The sequence below is a fragment of the Triticum aestivum genome, chromosome 4B (assembly GCF_018294505.1).
Source record: "Triticum aestivum cultivar Chinese Spring chromosome 4B, IWGSC CS RefSeq v2.1, whole genome shotgun sequence".
In the NCBI taxonomy this organism is placed as follows: Eukaryota; Viridiplantae; Streptophyta; class Magnoliopsida; order Poales; family Poaceae; genus Triticum; species Triticum aestivum.
Window position 1 is genome coordinate 364,695,050 of NC_057804.1, and position 15,445 is coordinate 364,710,494.

Below are 15,445 nucleotides of genomic sequence, written 5' to 3' on the forward strand. Positions count from 1 at the left end.
GCTGGTGCTTGACGGCCCACTGTTGATGATGGTGTCTCTTGCGGAGGTGCGCGTAGTTAGCGCTCCCTAGGATTAGCACCTTTTTCTCCCTGTGAAGAATCGAAGTACCACCCCACGGGGGTATGTAAGGCGCTGGCCATATCTTTTGTAAATATTATATCCCTAGTATGAATCGATGCGAGATGCTTGTCCTGTCCAGGCTCGGCTTCCCCTTTCTTCCCTCACGAGGGCCTGGTGCTCTACGCTGACAGGTGCCGGTCCCCACGCAGGCTTCAGTCGTCGCTGGTATGCCAGGTCGCGATGCCGTGGTCAAGGCTAGGAGGTGAGCGACCCGAGGTCCAGTAAGAGCCCCTGAGTCGTGATGCTCAGGAGGTCCCCTTTAGCGCTCAAGCAGCCTCCGCTCGGCAAGAGAGGTAGGCAACGTTGCCGTGACAGAGCTGCACTGGGCGAGGGTTTAGCGCCGAGTCGAATCAGTTTTTGCATGACTTATCTCGTAGGTTTGGAGTGGCCGTCGGCGAAGTGCCTAGCCTGCATGGCGGCAGCAGAGGTGTGGCTGGGTTAGGCCCTCGTGAGCTTCTTCCCTCTCCTCCGCACTTCCCTTAATGCTCTACGTCCTCAGGTCCCGGCCCTCGAGCGAGCTCAACCGCCGCTGGTATGACAGGTCGCGATGCCGTGGGTCAAGGCCAGGGGGTGAGGGCTGGAGAGCCAGTAAGAGCCCATGAGTTGCGATGCTCAGGTGCCCCCTTTCAACGTGCGAGCGGATCATGCCGGAAAGAAGGAGAGAAGGCTCGCGACGCCACCAGCGTTACTCCTGGAGCGGGTCCTGCATATCAATCACGAGGGGAAACAAGGTCTGTCGTTACGGTTGCCAGCCAACCATTGGTCGCTCCAAGGGAGTGAGAGGGGCACTGAGGGCCTGGTGAGGTGGCGCCTTGTGGGGTTGCCGCAGCTAGAGCTCAGCCACTCAGATTCTTCGGCGTTTGCAGGTACGGACCCATGCGCAAGTGCCGTGCCAGACCGAGCGGCTCCAAAGGTAGGTGTCAGGCAATTAAGTCAAGCAGGTTAAGCATGAAGGAGCAAATCCATTTAGATAGATGCGGGAAAAGCAAATGCCACTGGGTCTGGCCCGAGCAGCTTGGGGATAATGCAGCCTGAGGGGCGCCCCCAACAAAGTAGGTAAAGAGCATAAGCAAAACGGATACACGCCGCAGGGACGGACCCATGCGACCTAGGAATGATGCAGCCCTGCGGGCGCTCCCAGCTGAAAACGGAACTTTGAAAGATGTCACCTGATACCATTAGGGATGAAGTGCTGCTGAAGTAGCGGACGACGCGCGATGAAGAAGCCACCCCTCACGAGCCTTCGGAGCACTGAGCCTCGGGAAGCTCTAGGGGTCCGGGCGGCTCCTCAAGGTCCATCTCCATCTCCTCCAGGAACGCGTGGTGCCTGGCCACCTGAGCTTCCAGGATGCTCCTCATCAGGCGCTGGTGGGCAGCACCGCGTTCGGCAGGCCGAAGGGCATGCGAACGTAGCTATGAGGTGGACCCTCACAACACCCCATGCGTGAACGCCAGAGGCGCTCCTAAGACACGGCTCGGTTGAGCCCTGGTACGTCGATGCAAATGCGCTACCCACCATCCTCGCCGGGATGTGGGGCTATGGCAGGTAGGCGGCGGCTGTCGCGCATGACTCTTGACTCCTGTAGCTCCTGAATGTTCCTCGCGATGAACTCCTGAGGGTTTGGCCCTCCTTGCCTCATGCCTTCCTGAGGGAAACGTGCCTTGAAGCACGCCTCGACGTCAGAACAGTGGAACCATCAGTGACTCCTGAGAACAGTGGAACCATCAGTGACTCCTGAGAAAGGCTTTGTCGGCTGAAGCTGATCATACGGCACTTGGAGATTGTTGAACATCTCGACGGATAGGACATTGAGTCCTGCTCCGCCATCGATGAGGGTCCTGGTGACTTGCACATTACTGATGACTAGGGAACAAAGCATCGGGAGGACTCCGGCCGTTGCTGCACACTTGAGTTGATCCGCTGAACTGAATGTGATAGCGCACGCTGACCACCTGAGAGGACGCGTGGCCTCAAGCTTGAGGAGGACTGCATTCACCTCGCGAGCAAACTACTTGAAGATGCATTGAGAGGCTGGGGCCTGAGCGCCGCCCAGGGTGCAAGCGATTGCGCGCGGCTCCTGGAAGCCCCCAGCCCCCTCGTCCTCGTGATGGTCTTCATTCCTCCTTGGCGGTGGTGGCAGAGGAGGGAGGCCTACGTTGCCTTGAGGGCGGTCCTCATGAGGCTGATCCCTCCAACCTCCCTCGCGAGGCTGGTCCTGCCAGCGGTCCTCGTGAGGCCGGTCATGCCACCCTTGGCGAGGGCCATGGTCTTCCCATTGTCCTCCACCTCTTCCTCCTCCTCGGCCATAGCCCGGTCGTTGCGGTCGAGGTGTCGGCCGATACGCCCATCTCGCATGGCCCTGAGCTCTTGACATTCATTGGTGTTGTGGGTGTGGAGGTCGTGGTACACGCAGTACCGGCTGCCCTTGGATGACTCAGGCTGATCCTTGCCTCGCTTGGTGTCTGGCTCTGCTGCGAGCACAGCAGCCCCCTTGCGCTTCACGTCCTTGACCTTGGGCTTCTTCTCTTCTGGGTCGGCAGCTGGGAGCTCGAGGAGGGAGAGGCGCCCTTCCTCAGCCCTAGCGCACTTGGTCACCAAGTTGAACAACTCCAGTGATGTGCACGGGTCTTCATGGATTGCTAGCTCCTCTTTCATCTTGATGTCACACACGCCATCGGAGAAGGCTGAGATGATGGCCTCCTCAGTCACCCTAGGGATCTTGAGGCGGGCGTTGTTGAAGCGCTGGATGTACTGGTTCAGGCCACCATTGTGGTGTAATACCCTACTCCAGTGTGTGGTGTGGTGGATTTCCTTAGGGGCTGATGATGAACAACACAAAGGGAGAACAGCCTCGCGAGGGGCTGTTCTTGAGCTGGTGCGATGAACTGCTACGGTGAGTCCAGTTGCTTCTCTCTAGTCTATGCGTCTTCTTGAGAAAGATGCTCGATGCCTCTACTCTGTGGTGGCTAGTCCTATTTATAGAGGGAGGCCCTGGGCCTCTTCCCAAATAATGAGCGGGAAGGGCGCCAACAATTGGCCATTTTGAAGGGGAACATCTAGTACACTTATCCTGACTAAAGTTGGTCTTCGACTGCCAAAGGCTCTGACGATGACGCCGCCCTGGGCTCCACGATGACCTCCGTCCTGTCGTTCTGCTGGTCTTGGTCTTGTTGCACCGAAACAGTAACCTTTGCCTGATGCCTTGGCCTGTGCTTGCCCCCTTTGCACCGAAGGGGAAACAAGGACACTTTGCAGGCCGGCGCCCCCTAGTGCCTGCCTGGCCTCGATCGTCATGGCTTGCGTCACGGGCTCCTCGGGGGTACCCTGCCATGATCTCTCCACCTCCTCGCGAGCCTGCCTGAGGAGGCTGCTCCTGAGGAAGCTTCATGTCGTCCGCCCCGCGAGGCTCGGCCCCTCGCGAGGGTCTTGAGCTTGAGCTGATGAAGCTGGGCTGCATTGGGCCCCCACTTGAGCCACGCCGCAGGTCGCAGGCAGGCAAGTCTAGGGACCCTGGTTCCCAGAATGCCGACATTATAGAGGTAATTTTAATCCTAGGCCTTTTCCTAGTAATTCCTCTAATAATTATCGTAATTCCTATGGTAATCCTTCTTATAATAATAATAGGAACATCTCTAATCTTGAGAACAATATTAAAGAATTTCTCAATACTCAAAAAGTTTTCAATGCTACAATAGAAGAAAAGCTGAATAAGATTGATGATATGTCTAGAAGTATTGATAGAATTTCTCATGATGTAGAAAATCTCAAGATGAAAATTTTTGTGCCTAATATTAAGGAATCAATTAAGGCTCATTATGTTTCTATGGATGAAAGTAAGAAAAGAACCGCTATGCGTAGAGCTAGAAAAGAATTTTTAGAAATAGCATTTTCTAGTGATTGCTTTCATGAAAGTGATCAAGATCTTAAAATGATTGTTGTTTCCTCTATTGATTCCTTGTTTAGTAAAATTAAGATTGGCAATAAAGGGACTGAAGAAGAGTCGACTTTAGCTAGAAGGCATCCCAATAATTCAGAGGGTGAAAATCTTGTTGAGAAAATTGATAAAAATGGGTTTGAAGAGGTTCCCACTCTTTTGGATTACAAAGACTTTAATTATGATAGTTGCTCTTTGATTGATTGTATTTCTTTGTTGCAATCCATGATAAATTCACCCCATGCTTATGAACAAAATAAAGCTTTTACTAAATATATTGTTGATGCTATGATGAAAGCTTTAGAAGAAAAGTTGGAATTAGAGGTTTCAATTCTTAGAAAATTATATGATGAATGGGAACCTATTATAAAATTCAAGATCAAAAATTATTAGTGTTTTGCTTTATGTGATTTGGGTGCTATTGTTTCTACAATTTCGAAATCTTTATGTGATGTGCTTGGTCTTATCGATATTGAAGAATGTTCTATAAATTTGAACTTGGTGGATTCTACCATTAAAAAGCATATGGGAAGAATTAATGATTTTATTATTCTTGCAAATAGGAATTGTGTGCCCATAGATTTTATTGTTCTTGATATTGCTTGCAATCCATCTTGTCCAATTATTCTTGGTAGACCGTTTTTATGTACTATTGGTGTCGTGATTGATATGAAAGAAGGCAATATTAAATTTCAAATTCCACTAAAGAAGGGTATGGAACACTTCCCTAGAACTATAATTAAGCCACCATATGAATCAATCATGAGGGCATCGTATGGATCTAGAAACAAAGATGATAATACTTAGATCCTTCGCATTATGCCTAGCTAGGGGCGTAAAACAATAGCGCTCATTAGGAGGCAACCCAACTTGTATCTTTTTGCTTTTTGGTTTTATTGCTATTTTCAATAAAAAAACCCAATTATGACTCTGATTAGATGTTTTTTGTGGTTTAAATTAGTGTTTGTGCCAAGCAAAGCCTTTGGGATGATTTGAGTGATAGTTGATTTGATCTTGTTGAAAAACAGAAACTTTTGCGCTTAGAAAAATAATTTTTCATAAATCACAGAAATGTGCTTTTGCTCTGAATTTTTTACACAAGATTAATATACAAATTTCTCACATTGTCCGAATTTTTAAGAATTTTTGGAGTTACAGAAGTATTCTAAGTTTTCAAATTGCTACAGACAGTTCTGTTTTTGATAGATTCTGTTTTCTTTGCGTTGTGTGCTTATTTTGATGATTCTATGGTTTCCTTTGAAGAGTTTTTTCCATAGAAATTTGGAATACAGTAGATATAATGCAAAAATAAAATATGAATGGGTTTGCAATAGTACTTATAGTAGTGATTTGCTTTCTTATACTAACGGATCTCACGAAGGTTTTGTTGAGTTTTGTGTGATTGAAGTTTTCAAGTTTTGGGTGAGATGGCGATGGATGAAGGAATAAGGATTAGCAAAAGGCTAAGCTTGGGGATGCCCGAGGCACCCCAAGATAATATTTAAGAAGTATCAAGCAACTAAGCATGGGGATGCCCCCGAGTGGCATCCCCTCTTTCTTCTAACAACCATCGATATTTTACTTGGAGCTATATTTTTATTCGTCACATAACCTGAATTTTGCTTGGAGCATCTTATAAGATATGAGTCTTCGCTTGTTTTTCCTTTTATTTTAAGTCTTGAATCCTTACTGGACACACCTATTTGAGAAGACATGTAAGCTCTAAACTCACATTGATCGAACCAGCATCGTGTCTGAAATGATCTTTGTTGGAGTGGACTAGCAAACCATGATGACCTTCTGACATTAGATCCATGCAACATTCATGTAACTCGCAGAAACTGGAGCTGCACTCATCAAAGTATTCACCAACAAAAAATGGTTGGCCATGGACGTAATTGCATGCTACAAGTACGACTGCTTTATTTTTATCAAGCAACAACTCTACTTCTTCATCATTCATGATGTCAGAAATAATATTACTCCCCGATTCGAACAACCTACTATTAATTTGGTTCTGGGTGATGACTGCTTTTAGTAAGAGGCAATCGTTCTCTTTCCTCTTCACTCTCCCGTCGCTTTTCCTCTCGGGTGCAGCCTTTTTGGCCACTTCCTTCTTGGTACGTGAAGCATGTTTGGCAGAACGTCTAGTTGGCTGCAAGGTAGATTGCCGAGCAGACATGAAGCTTTGATGGACTGCTTAGCAGACGGTTTATCTATGCGGGACCGCTGAGCTGGCGGTGCTACTATGACGGTCTGCTGGGCTGTAGGAGCAGAGGCAGCAAACTGCTGACCATGCGTTGAAGCTATGTCAAGTTTCTACGCATGAGGTGCCAACTTGTCGGTGTGCTATGAAGGCCGTTCCAACGCATTTGTTTGCTGAGCAGGAAGTGCTGATGCATTGGTATGATGATCACACGACTGCGGACCGACAAATTGATGAGCGGTCGGTTCTGGACCTATATACTGCTTAGCAGGCGGTTTCAAAGCATCACACTGCTTAGCAGTCCATTCCACCAGGTTGGTCTACTAAGCATGTGTTATAGTTGGGTATCCCCCTACTGCTTCAGCCACCGGCATCTGAACTAGTGGTGCGTCTTCAGCAGTTGTAGGCCTTGCCACTGGCTGATCTGGGGCGGAGGATGACATGGCATGTACGGCACAAAGTCGGGCCGGCTGATCACAGGTTGATGCATCAACCGTCGGATTACGAGTATTAGGTTCTTTGGGGGAAGCACGCAAGAGCTGCTGTGGCAAGGAGAGCGTCACCGATTGAGGGGCGACATTGGTTGCTCTTGGCAGGGCTTCAGGTATCTCATCGATGAACTCTATTTCCTTTTGTGGCCACTAGATGTGATGTAACAGTGTTTCCCCCAAAGTCCTTTGCTCATCAAAGTCTCCTAAGACATTCTTCAAGGCAAATTCATTGAATCCAGGCTTTACTCCAGTCATGTAGCACTTCACACAGCCTGGCTTCAATGGCACATTGTCCAACAAGAGGCCCTCTTCCAAAAAGGGTGGGCAAACCCAGGTTGTTGCACATTTTAATGTACCTTCATAATCTGTAATCACACCCTTCAGTCTGTCTTTCATTCTAGATAGATCAGATATAGCATCATCATGAGCAGCTGCAGTCTTAGTGTCGCTGGGGATAGCTGATGCACAACTACTCTTGTGCGGTGTTGTCGTGCAATAAGCAACATCCTCCATGCCTGCCTCCCCTCCCATCTTCTAGCTATCTGTCAGTGTTAGAGTCTTCTGCATCATCATTGACTCCTCAAAATAGTCGGATACATGTCCTTCTGCAACCTTTCATACAATTCATTCTGCTTCATTTCACTCCTCGTTTTTTTCATCATGAGCCTCTCTTCTTTGCTGAGAATGAAAGCCCTCTTGTGCGAGAAATTAACACCTATACCCCTTGCACGGCCACGGGGCTCTCTTGTTTCTAGAGCATCGGACAGAATGTCACATGGCCCTGAGTTCCTGAAGAACCTTCCAGGGATCTTGGAAGCTTCTAACATCACTTGATACAGTTCTTCGTCACTTGATTTTTCAAAGTAATAAGTTCCGTCATGACGCCTCTTTGCATGTGCCCGCAAGTAGTCTCGGGCGCGTTCGCCCCTGATTTCAATAAAGGTCGGTTGCCCACCCGTCGCTACTGCTTCTTTATCCTCCTGGTCCCATATCGGTTTCATGCCGTAGTATCCTGCCACACCCATATGGTGGGGGTGTATGTTCTTCTTCTGAAGTTTCAATTGCTTGGTACTCTTCTCAGCAAACTCTGTAGTTGCCCTAACCCTTTTGAATTCTGCCCAGTCTGCCTTTGTAATTTGGGGGTATGCGGGGATTGGGTCCTTGCCTTCACTCAAATACTTCTTGTACAACACATGCTTCCAGTTTCTCCAAGCGTCCCTAGCCTTCTTCAGTGCAGCGTGTTCCACCTGCATTCTCCACTGCTCTGGAACGTTGAAGTGATCCATGATCTCCCGGACTATACTTTGCCGTGTTTTTGTATCAGCCTTTCAAAACCCCCGCAGATTAATGTTGATCCTTGCCCTTCCAACAAATCCACACACACTCCTGAACCTCGTGCATGCTTTATCTAGTTTAATTGGATCCCAAGACTTTAAGTCAATCTTGGTTACTTCATATACACCTTTAGGCTGGTGTGTGGGCTTTCTTGGAGCGTTGCTATGTATCCTGACCGGAAGGGTAATTGCTGCAGCTCTATCCCGTTCAAGATTACTTGATCCCTCACAATCTGCTGAAGACCTAGGGTTGTCAGAATCAGATGAAGATACATCGCCTGAAGCATGAGTGATGTCGCTGCTACCGGGCATCTACAGAGAACACATGCGAAACTCAGGAAAGTAGGATAAGCATAAAACTAACGATTGGGTATGAAGCTGTCTAAACATGTCATGCAATAATTTAGAAAATGTACGGCTAATTTCTTAAGTTTGTGTGACTCGGGCGCCTGCGATCTATAAATTGGCAGTAACTTATTGGAACAAATACAGCTTATATGTACTAGTTAGGAAGGTAAATAATGAACATATATACGCTCTCCATTTTTTATAGCCAATTTGGGAATGTACTGAACGAAATAGGAGGAAGGATTGCGAGGAAATATGCCTCACTACGATGGAGAGCAGTAACTAACAGGCTTCTTAATGCAAACCCGACCGGACCACAGGAGAGGCGAGGGTTACAAGATCGATATGCTCAAGGGTGGCTGGCGAGTAAATGAAGACGGCGAGGCGCGGGCAGTCACGTGTTGGGAATGGCAGTCGAGGTAGTCTTGATGCTAAAGAGCGGGCACACGGCCGAGGTGAGCACGCCGGCGCCAGAGAGTTTTCTGCTGTGGATCTGGGGGAGGGGGGAGCCGGCGATGGATATTGGGTGGACTAGTTGAGTGAAACGCGGGCAGGCGGTGGGGGGTGTTGGCGGCCTAGGTGAAAAGGGTGAAAAATATCCCTGGTCACCGTGCGGAAAGGCCTATGAAAATGGTTGCCTCTAAGCGCTCATTTGCACAAAGAGAAAAATTTCGTTTGAAATGAAGATGTACAAATTTTGAAATGAAGACGCGAGTTCATCATTTCGCCTCTAAATTTTTCCCACGTTAAGCAATCACCATTATACCACGGGTTTGATTTGATGGTGCATTTCAGGTCTCGTGGGCTATATTTAAGACATTTTTTGGCATTTACCGTGCATTTTGGCATATAAATCAAATCCTAGCTAGACTGCATTTCATGTCGAAAGGGATCAGGATTGTCATTTGATCTGGGAGCATCCAACGGTGGGGACGTACTATCCGTTGGGTTTGGGTTCTGGCCAATCAGAACGCACGACTCAGATCACGCGCACAGCAAGGGGGGGCATCATCCACGGTTTGGTAGGCACACGACTTTCGTGAGTGAACCGTGTGCTATTTCAAAACATTTACATGAACCGGAACTGCATGTGTTGTCGAAAGGGATGAGGATTGCCGTTCAACCAAGGAGCATCCAACGGTACAGACGTACGATCCATGGGGTTTGGGTTCTGGCCACTCAGAATGCATGACTCATATCGCATGCGTGGCAAGGGGGCAGGGGCATCGGCCATGGTTTGGTGGACACACGTCTTTCGTGAGTGAATTGTGTGCTATTTGAAAACATTTACATTAACTAACATCATATTTTTATTTGACCAAAAACATGAGTACGTCGTTGTGTGTCGCTTTGCGAGTTTTCATTCATTATCCGAGAAATGGGGAAAAACTTCAAACAGTTCGGCTGCAGGATCTGGCCAGAGGCATAGGCCTTGTTGGTGTTTTAATTTCAGGAAATGCATATAGAGTCTAGAAAATAACGAAAATCATTGTGTCACTGTGGCGTGCTCTCACGACCGCATGGAAAAAATTTGGTAAAGTTTGGCACAAGTTATGGTGCTCGCACCTTCCATACCGGAGCATCTCACAAGAAGGATCATAGTTTCCAAAAGGATATGCGGCACTTCGAACTGCAAATTGTCAGTTACTACATCGTTCCGCCTCGGAAAAAAATCATGGTAAACAATCGCAGATATACCCTTGGTTTGATTTTCTGGCCCACTTTCAGGTCTCTTCTGCTATGTTTAAGTCATTCTTTGCACTTACCTTGCATTTTAGTGCATATAAAGTAAAAAAACCTACTACAACTACATGTCGGTGTTTTAATTATAGGCTATACTTAGGCTACTCATAGTGGAGAGTGTCATATATACTAGTATCATGCATATATATATACATATATATATACATCTATATATATACATATACATATATATATATATACATATACATATATATATACATATATATGATACTAGTGTATGATACTACCTTTAATTATAGTGCATAGTATAATAGAGTAGTATCATAGATGATCATATTTATTGCCATGCATGACACAAATTAGCATCACATTTAACATGATACAATATCTACATATATGTTACTCTAACCCTCTCTATCTTATTTAATTCTTTGCCACATCAACATATGCTATTTCCGAGTGCATGATATCGGCTATGATACCACCACTATGACCAGCCTTATAGTGGGGAGTATCATATAACTATAGTATCATGCATATGATACTAGTGTATGATACTACGTACGTACCTTCATAGTGCATAGTATCATAGACTATTATCATATGACCATATTTATAGCCATGCATGACACAAAGTAGTATAGCGTATCTATTATGTTACAGTATCTACCTATGTTACTTCTTTGCCACATCATCATATTTTCTATTCCCGAGTGCATGATACTGGCTATGATACCCCCCCCCCCCAATATGGCCACCCTAAGGCTGGTTGTAATGGGAGCATCATAAGCGGTATCATGCATGCCAACTACTAGACTTTTTGGATGATGTAGTGGCACACAGTTAAATGAGGAAAGAGAGGGTGTGGTATCATATTAAATGGTGTACTACTTTGTGTCATGCATGGCAATTAATAAGGCAACCTAAGACACTAACTTACACTACTAGGGAAAACCCTAGTAGTAGCGTGGGTTTTGAGGCTAGCAGCAGCGCGGGTGGCCGCTCTATTAATAAGGCGCTATAGCTAACTTATAGTAGTAGCGCGGTCCGCACCTGCGCTACTACTGTTGACGATATCGGCAGTGCTTTTGCGGAATGCGCTACTATTAGTTAGCTGTAGCGATTTCCTTGTCCCTCGCTACTGCTATATCTTTCATCATTTTCCCGTTGTACCCCTTTCCCTTCCGGTTTCAATAAACTGCAATTTTCAGATACTAGGTACTACTAGATATCAAATTTATAAACCATTATAAGTACTAGGTAGTACTCCATCCGTTCCAAATTACTCGTCGTGGCTTTAGTTCAAACCACGATGAGTAATTTGGAACGAAGGCAGTACTAGATAACAATTTCATGCATAGTCAACATGCATCCTCAAGCAGTACAAGGTCATATCGACAACGATCATCATATGTAGTTCTAGATGATATCAACGATGATCATCATATGTAGTTCTAGATGATATCGAAGATGATCATCATATGTAGTTCTAGATGATATAGCCACACAACATATGTAGTTCTAGATGATATCGAAGACAATCATCATCCTCAAGCCTGGGCGGTTGGTGTTCCTGATAGTAATTAGGATGGCCTGTCCAACATGAAGATTCTTGCTGTCGAGGAATTTCTTCCACCCAACTGAGTTTAAGTGTGTGCGACCGTCCGTGTCCACGCGGTAAGTACAGGTTGTAACGGAGACCCTTGCAGTAAGGCGTAGTCCAGCGGAGCCTTATTCATCAGGCTCGATACCATAACTCACAGATAGGCTCTTTGCCAATTTCTGAATAAGAAAAACATATCAATTAATAAATAGCCTCGCACATACTCTTGCAAATAAGTATATATGGATTATCTAAACTATTAATAGTTCCTTAGATTCTACACTAATAAGCATGTGATCGAACTCTACACTAAAACTTATCATCGACTAGATTCCACACAACATACCATATCATTGGACTCTACACTAAGTATTTCATCGGATAATTTGCATTTGTAAGTATAACATACCATATCATGTTGATCAACCACGGTACTTGTCAGGCGGGTCACGAATGGCACCCCTACAAAGTCAGCACGTGGCGGAATTATGTCCCATAGGTTGGACACCTCCTCCTCGCCCATCCTCATTCTTTGAGCTACGATGGCATCATGAAGTGGGTCCTCATCATCTTCATCGAGTGGGTCCTCATTATCTTTTTCATATTCATCATCTTCGTCATCTTCATCATCTTCCACTAGGTTGATATAAATGACAACCAGCTTGGGTCTTTCTGCTCTGAAGGAGAAGCTGATCAACTCACCACCAGTAAGACGCATGCGGGTGAGGAAACGGGCCCATCCATCTCCTCCAATACACAACATATTGGGTTCTTTCTCGACCTCCATAGTGTACGGCCCCCAGGAGCCTCAAATGTCACAGTGTCTCCTGTCAGCTTGTTGAATTTCAACCTCACATTGCATGGGACGATCTGTGTAAAATAAGAAAAATGACACAATGCATTAATGCCAACACTAAAAATAAAATAGTTGTTACATTTCATATAATTTCTTACCGCCGCATGACGAAAACTCGGCTGGAAGTAGATGCCGAACAGCTTGCCAGTTGCAAGGCTACTGGCGCACCTTGACTTGCATAGTCGACATGGTGGTGGTGGTGGTGGCGCCATTTTCCTAAAGAAATATGAGCAAAGGATTAACAATCTTCACAGGAAAGAAAAACAATAGCATGTGCTATTTTTGGTACTTTTTCAGTTATATTTTCATAGTGGAACCCTATCCCAAAAAGCAAACAACAAGCTCTCAATTTGATGAAGAGATTCTTCTGCGAGAAGCAATTTGATGGACAATATAATCCTAAGATCTAGTAACATACAAGATGACAAGGTATCACCTACGGAAGCATTTCAGTGGCACCTATTGCCGAAAAAACTATTTGGCCCCTACCAAAGGTATAATCCTAAGATCTGTAATAAGTTATCTACCAAATAAAGGTACCACCTACCAAGACACATTTCATCTAATTTGGCCCCTATTGCCTAAGATAACTGATTAAAAAAACAAGTGGCAAATTTAATTGGGATTAACTTAGCACTTGCAAACTAAATACTTGTATCAAAACCAATATCTAGCAGATCACGGTACCACCTACCAAAGCATTTCAACTAAATTGGCACCTACATTTTGCAAAAAATAACTTATTACAGAAAAACAAAAGCATCTAGTTATCCATATGAAATTCGTAATCCATCGCTGCATCTAGGTAGGGCAGCCCTCGGGGGGTGCTGTCGAGGAGGGGAGATGGCATGGTGACCTCGGTCGGTGGTGCCGACGAGGGGAAGGCCGGTGACTTTCCTACGAGAGTGGGCGACGACAGCGGCCAGCGAGGGGATCAAGGGCGGTCGGCCAAAGGCGCCCGGCCAGAGCTCTCGGGCAGCGACAGAGTGGGCGGCGAGAGGGTGGAGGAGCAGCGGAGGGGCAGCAAGAGGGGGGAGGAGCATTACCTGCGGCGGCGGTGGCGGAGGAGAAACCCTAACCGCAGCTGCCGACGTCGGGCGGAGGGGGACGATTGAGAGATGAGCGTGCGGGGGGGGGGGGGGAGCCGTGTGTTTTGTTTTGCTTTTGCAGTAGCACAGGTACAGGGAGCGTGCTACTGCTAAGACCTATACCAGCAGCGCTTTGTCAAGAAAAAAGGCTATGGCTAAGTCTAAGCACATAAAAACATCAAATATATACATTGGTCATCATTGATCTTTTTGTGTGTAATCTAAATAAGTCAACATGAATCCTCACTGTACCTGTCTAGGTACAGGCGAGGATTCATATTGCAGCCACAAATCCTACACATATAGTTCAATGAAGAACAAGTGCTCGAGATAGTTTGAGAAGTAACATTTTAAAGTGGTAGACATCTTGTTCGCTTAGCAGTATGGGACTAAACTTAATTAGTCCCCATGGGTGATACTTAGCAGTAGCGAGTTTTGGGGGAAAACGCTGCTACTAAGTACTTTAGCAGTAGCGCATCCGGAAGAAGGGTGCTACTACTATATCTAGCTTGGAGGCAACACCGTGGCAATTATAGTAGTAGCGCTTGATTCACCTAGAGCGCTACTGCTACTGAGCTGTTAGTAGCGTGGTTTCCTGAAGCCCGCTACTGCTAATTAGCAGTAGCGTCTGTTTTTAAACCATGCTGCTGCTAAGATTCTGTGTATAAGGTTTTCCCTAGTAGTGTTATGATACTAATGCATGCATTACATAGGTAGTATCATATACTATATAGTATCATATACATGATACTAGTATATGATAAGGCTGGTTGTAAGGCCCCTCCCAATGCTCCACCTTGTACAGGTGCTAAGGCTGCCATGTTGATGACCCACAAGTGTAGGGGATCTATCATAGTCCTTTCGATAAGCGGTTTTCAGTACGGTTTTCTTTGCAAGCACTGAAATTGTAGGTAATGGATAGTTTTGTGATAAGATAAATAGTAACAAGTAAATAAAGTAAATAAAGTGCAGCAAGGTGGCCCAGTCCTTTATGTAGCAAAGGATAAGCCTGGAAAATTTCTAATAATGAGAAAGGAGCTCCCGAGGACACATGGAAATTATCGTCAAGCTAGTTTTCATCACGTTCATATGATTCGTGTTCAGTACTTTGATAATTTGATATATGGGTGGACCGGTGCTTGGGTACTGCCCTTACTTGGACAAGCATCCCACTTATGATTAACCCCTATTACAAGCTTCCGCAACTACAAAAGAAGTATTAAGGTAAACCTAACCACATCATTAAACATATAGATCCAAATCAGCCCCTAACGAAGGAACGCATAAACTAGGGTTTAAGCTTCCGTCACTCTAGCAACCCATCATCTACTTATTACTTCCCAATGCCTTCCTCTAGGCCCAAATAATGGTGAAGTGTCATGTAGTCGACGTTCACATAACACCACTAGAGGAAAAGACAACATACATCTAATTAAAATATCGAACGAATACCAAATTCACTTGACTACTAATAGCAAGACTTCACCCATGTCCTCAGGAACAAACGTAACTACTCACAAAGCATATTCATGTTCATAATCATAGGAGTAATAATACGCATAAAGGATCTGAACATATGATCTTCCACCAAGTAAACCAATTAGCATCAACTACAAGGAGTAATCAACACTACTAGCAACCCACATGTACCAATTTGTGGTTTTGATACAAGATTGGATACAAGAGATGAACTAGGGTTTTGAGAGGAGATGATGCTGGTGAAGATGTTGATGGAGATTGACCCACTCCCATGAGAGGAT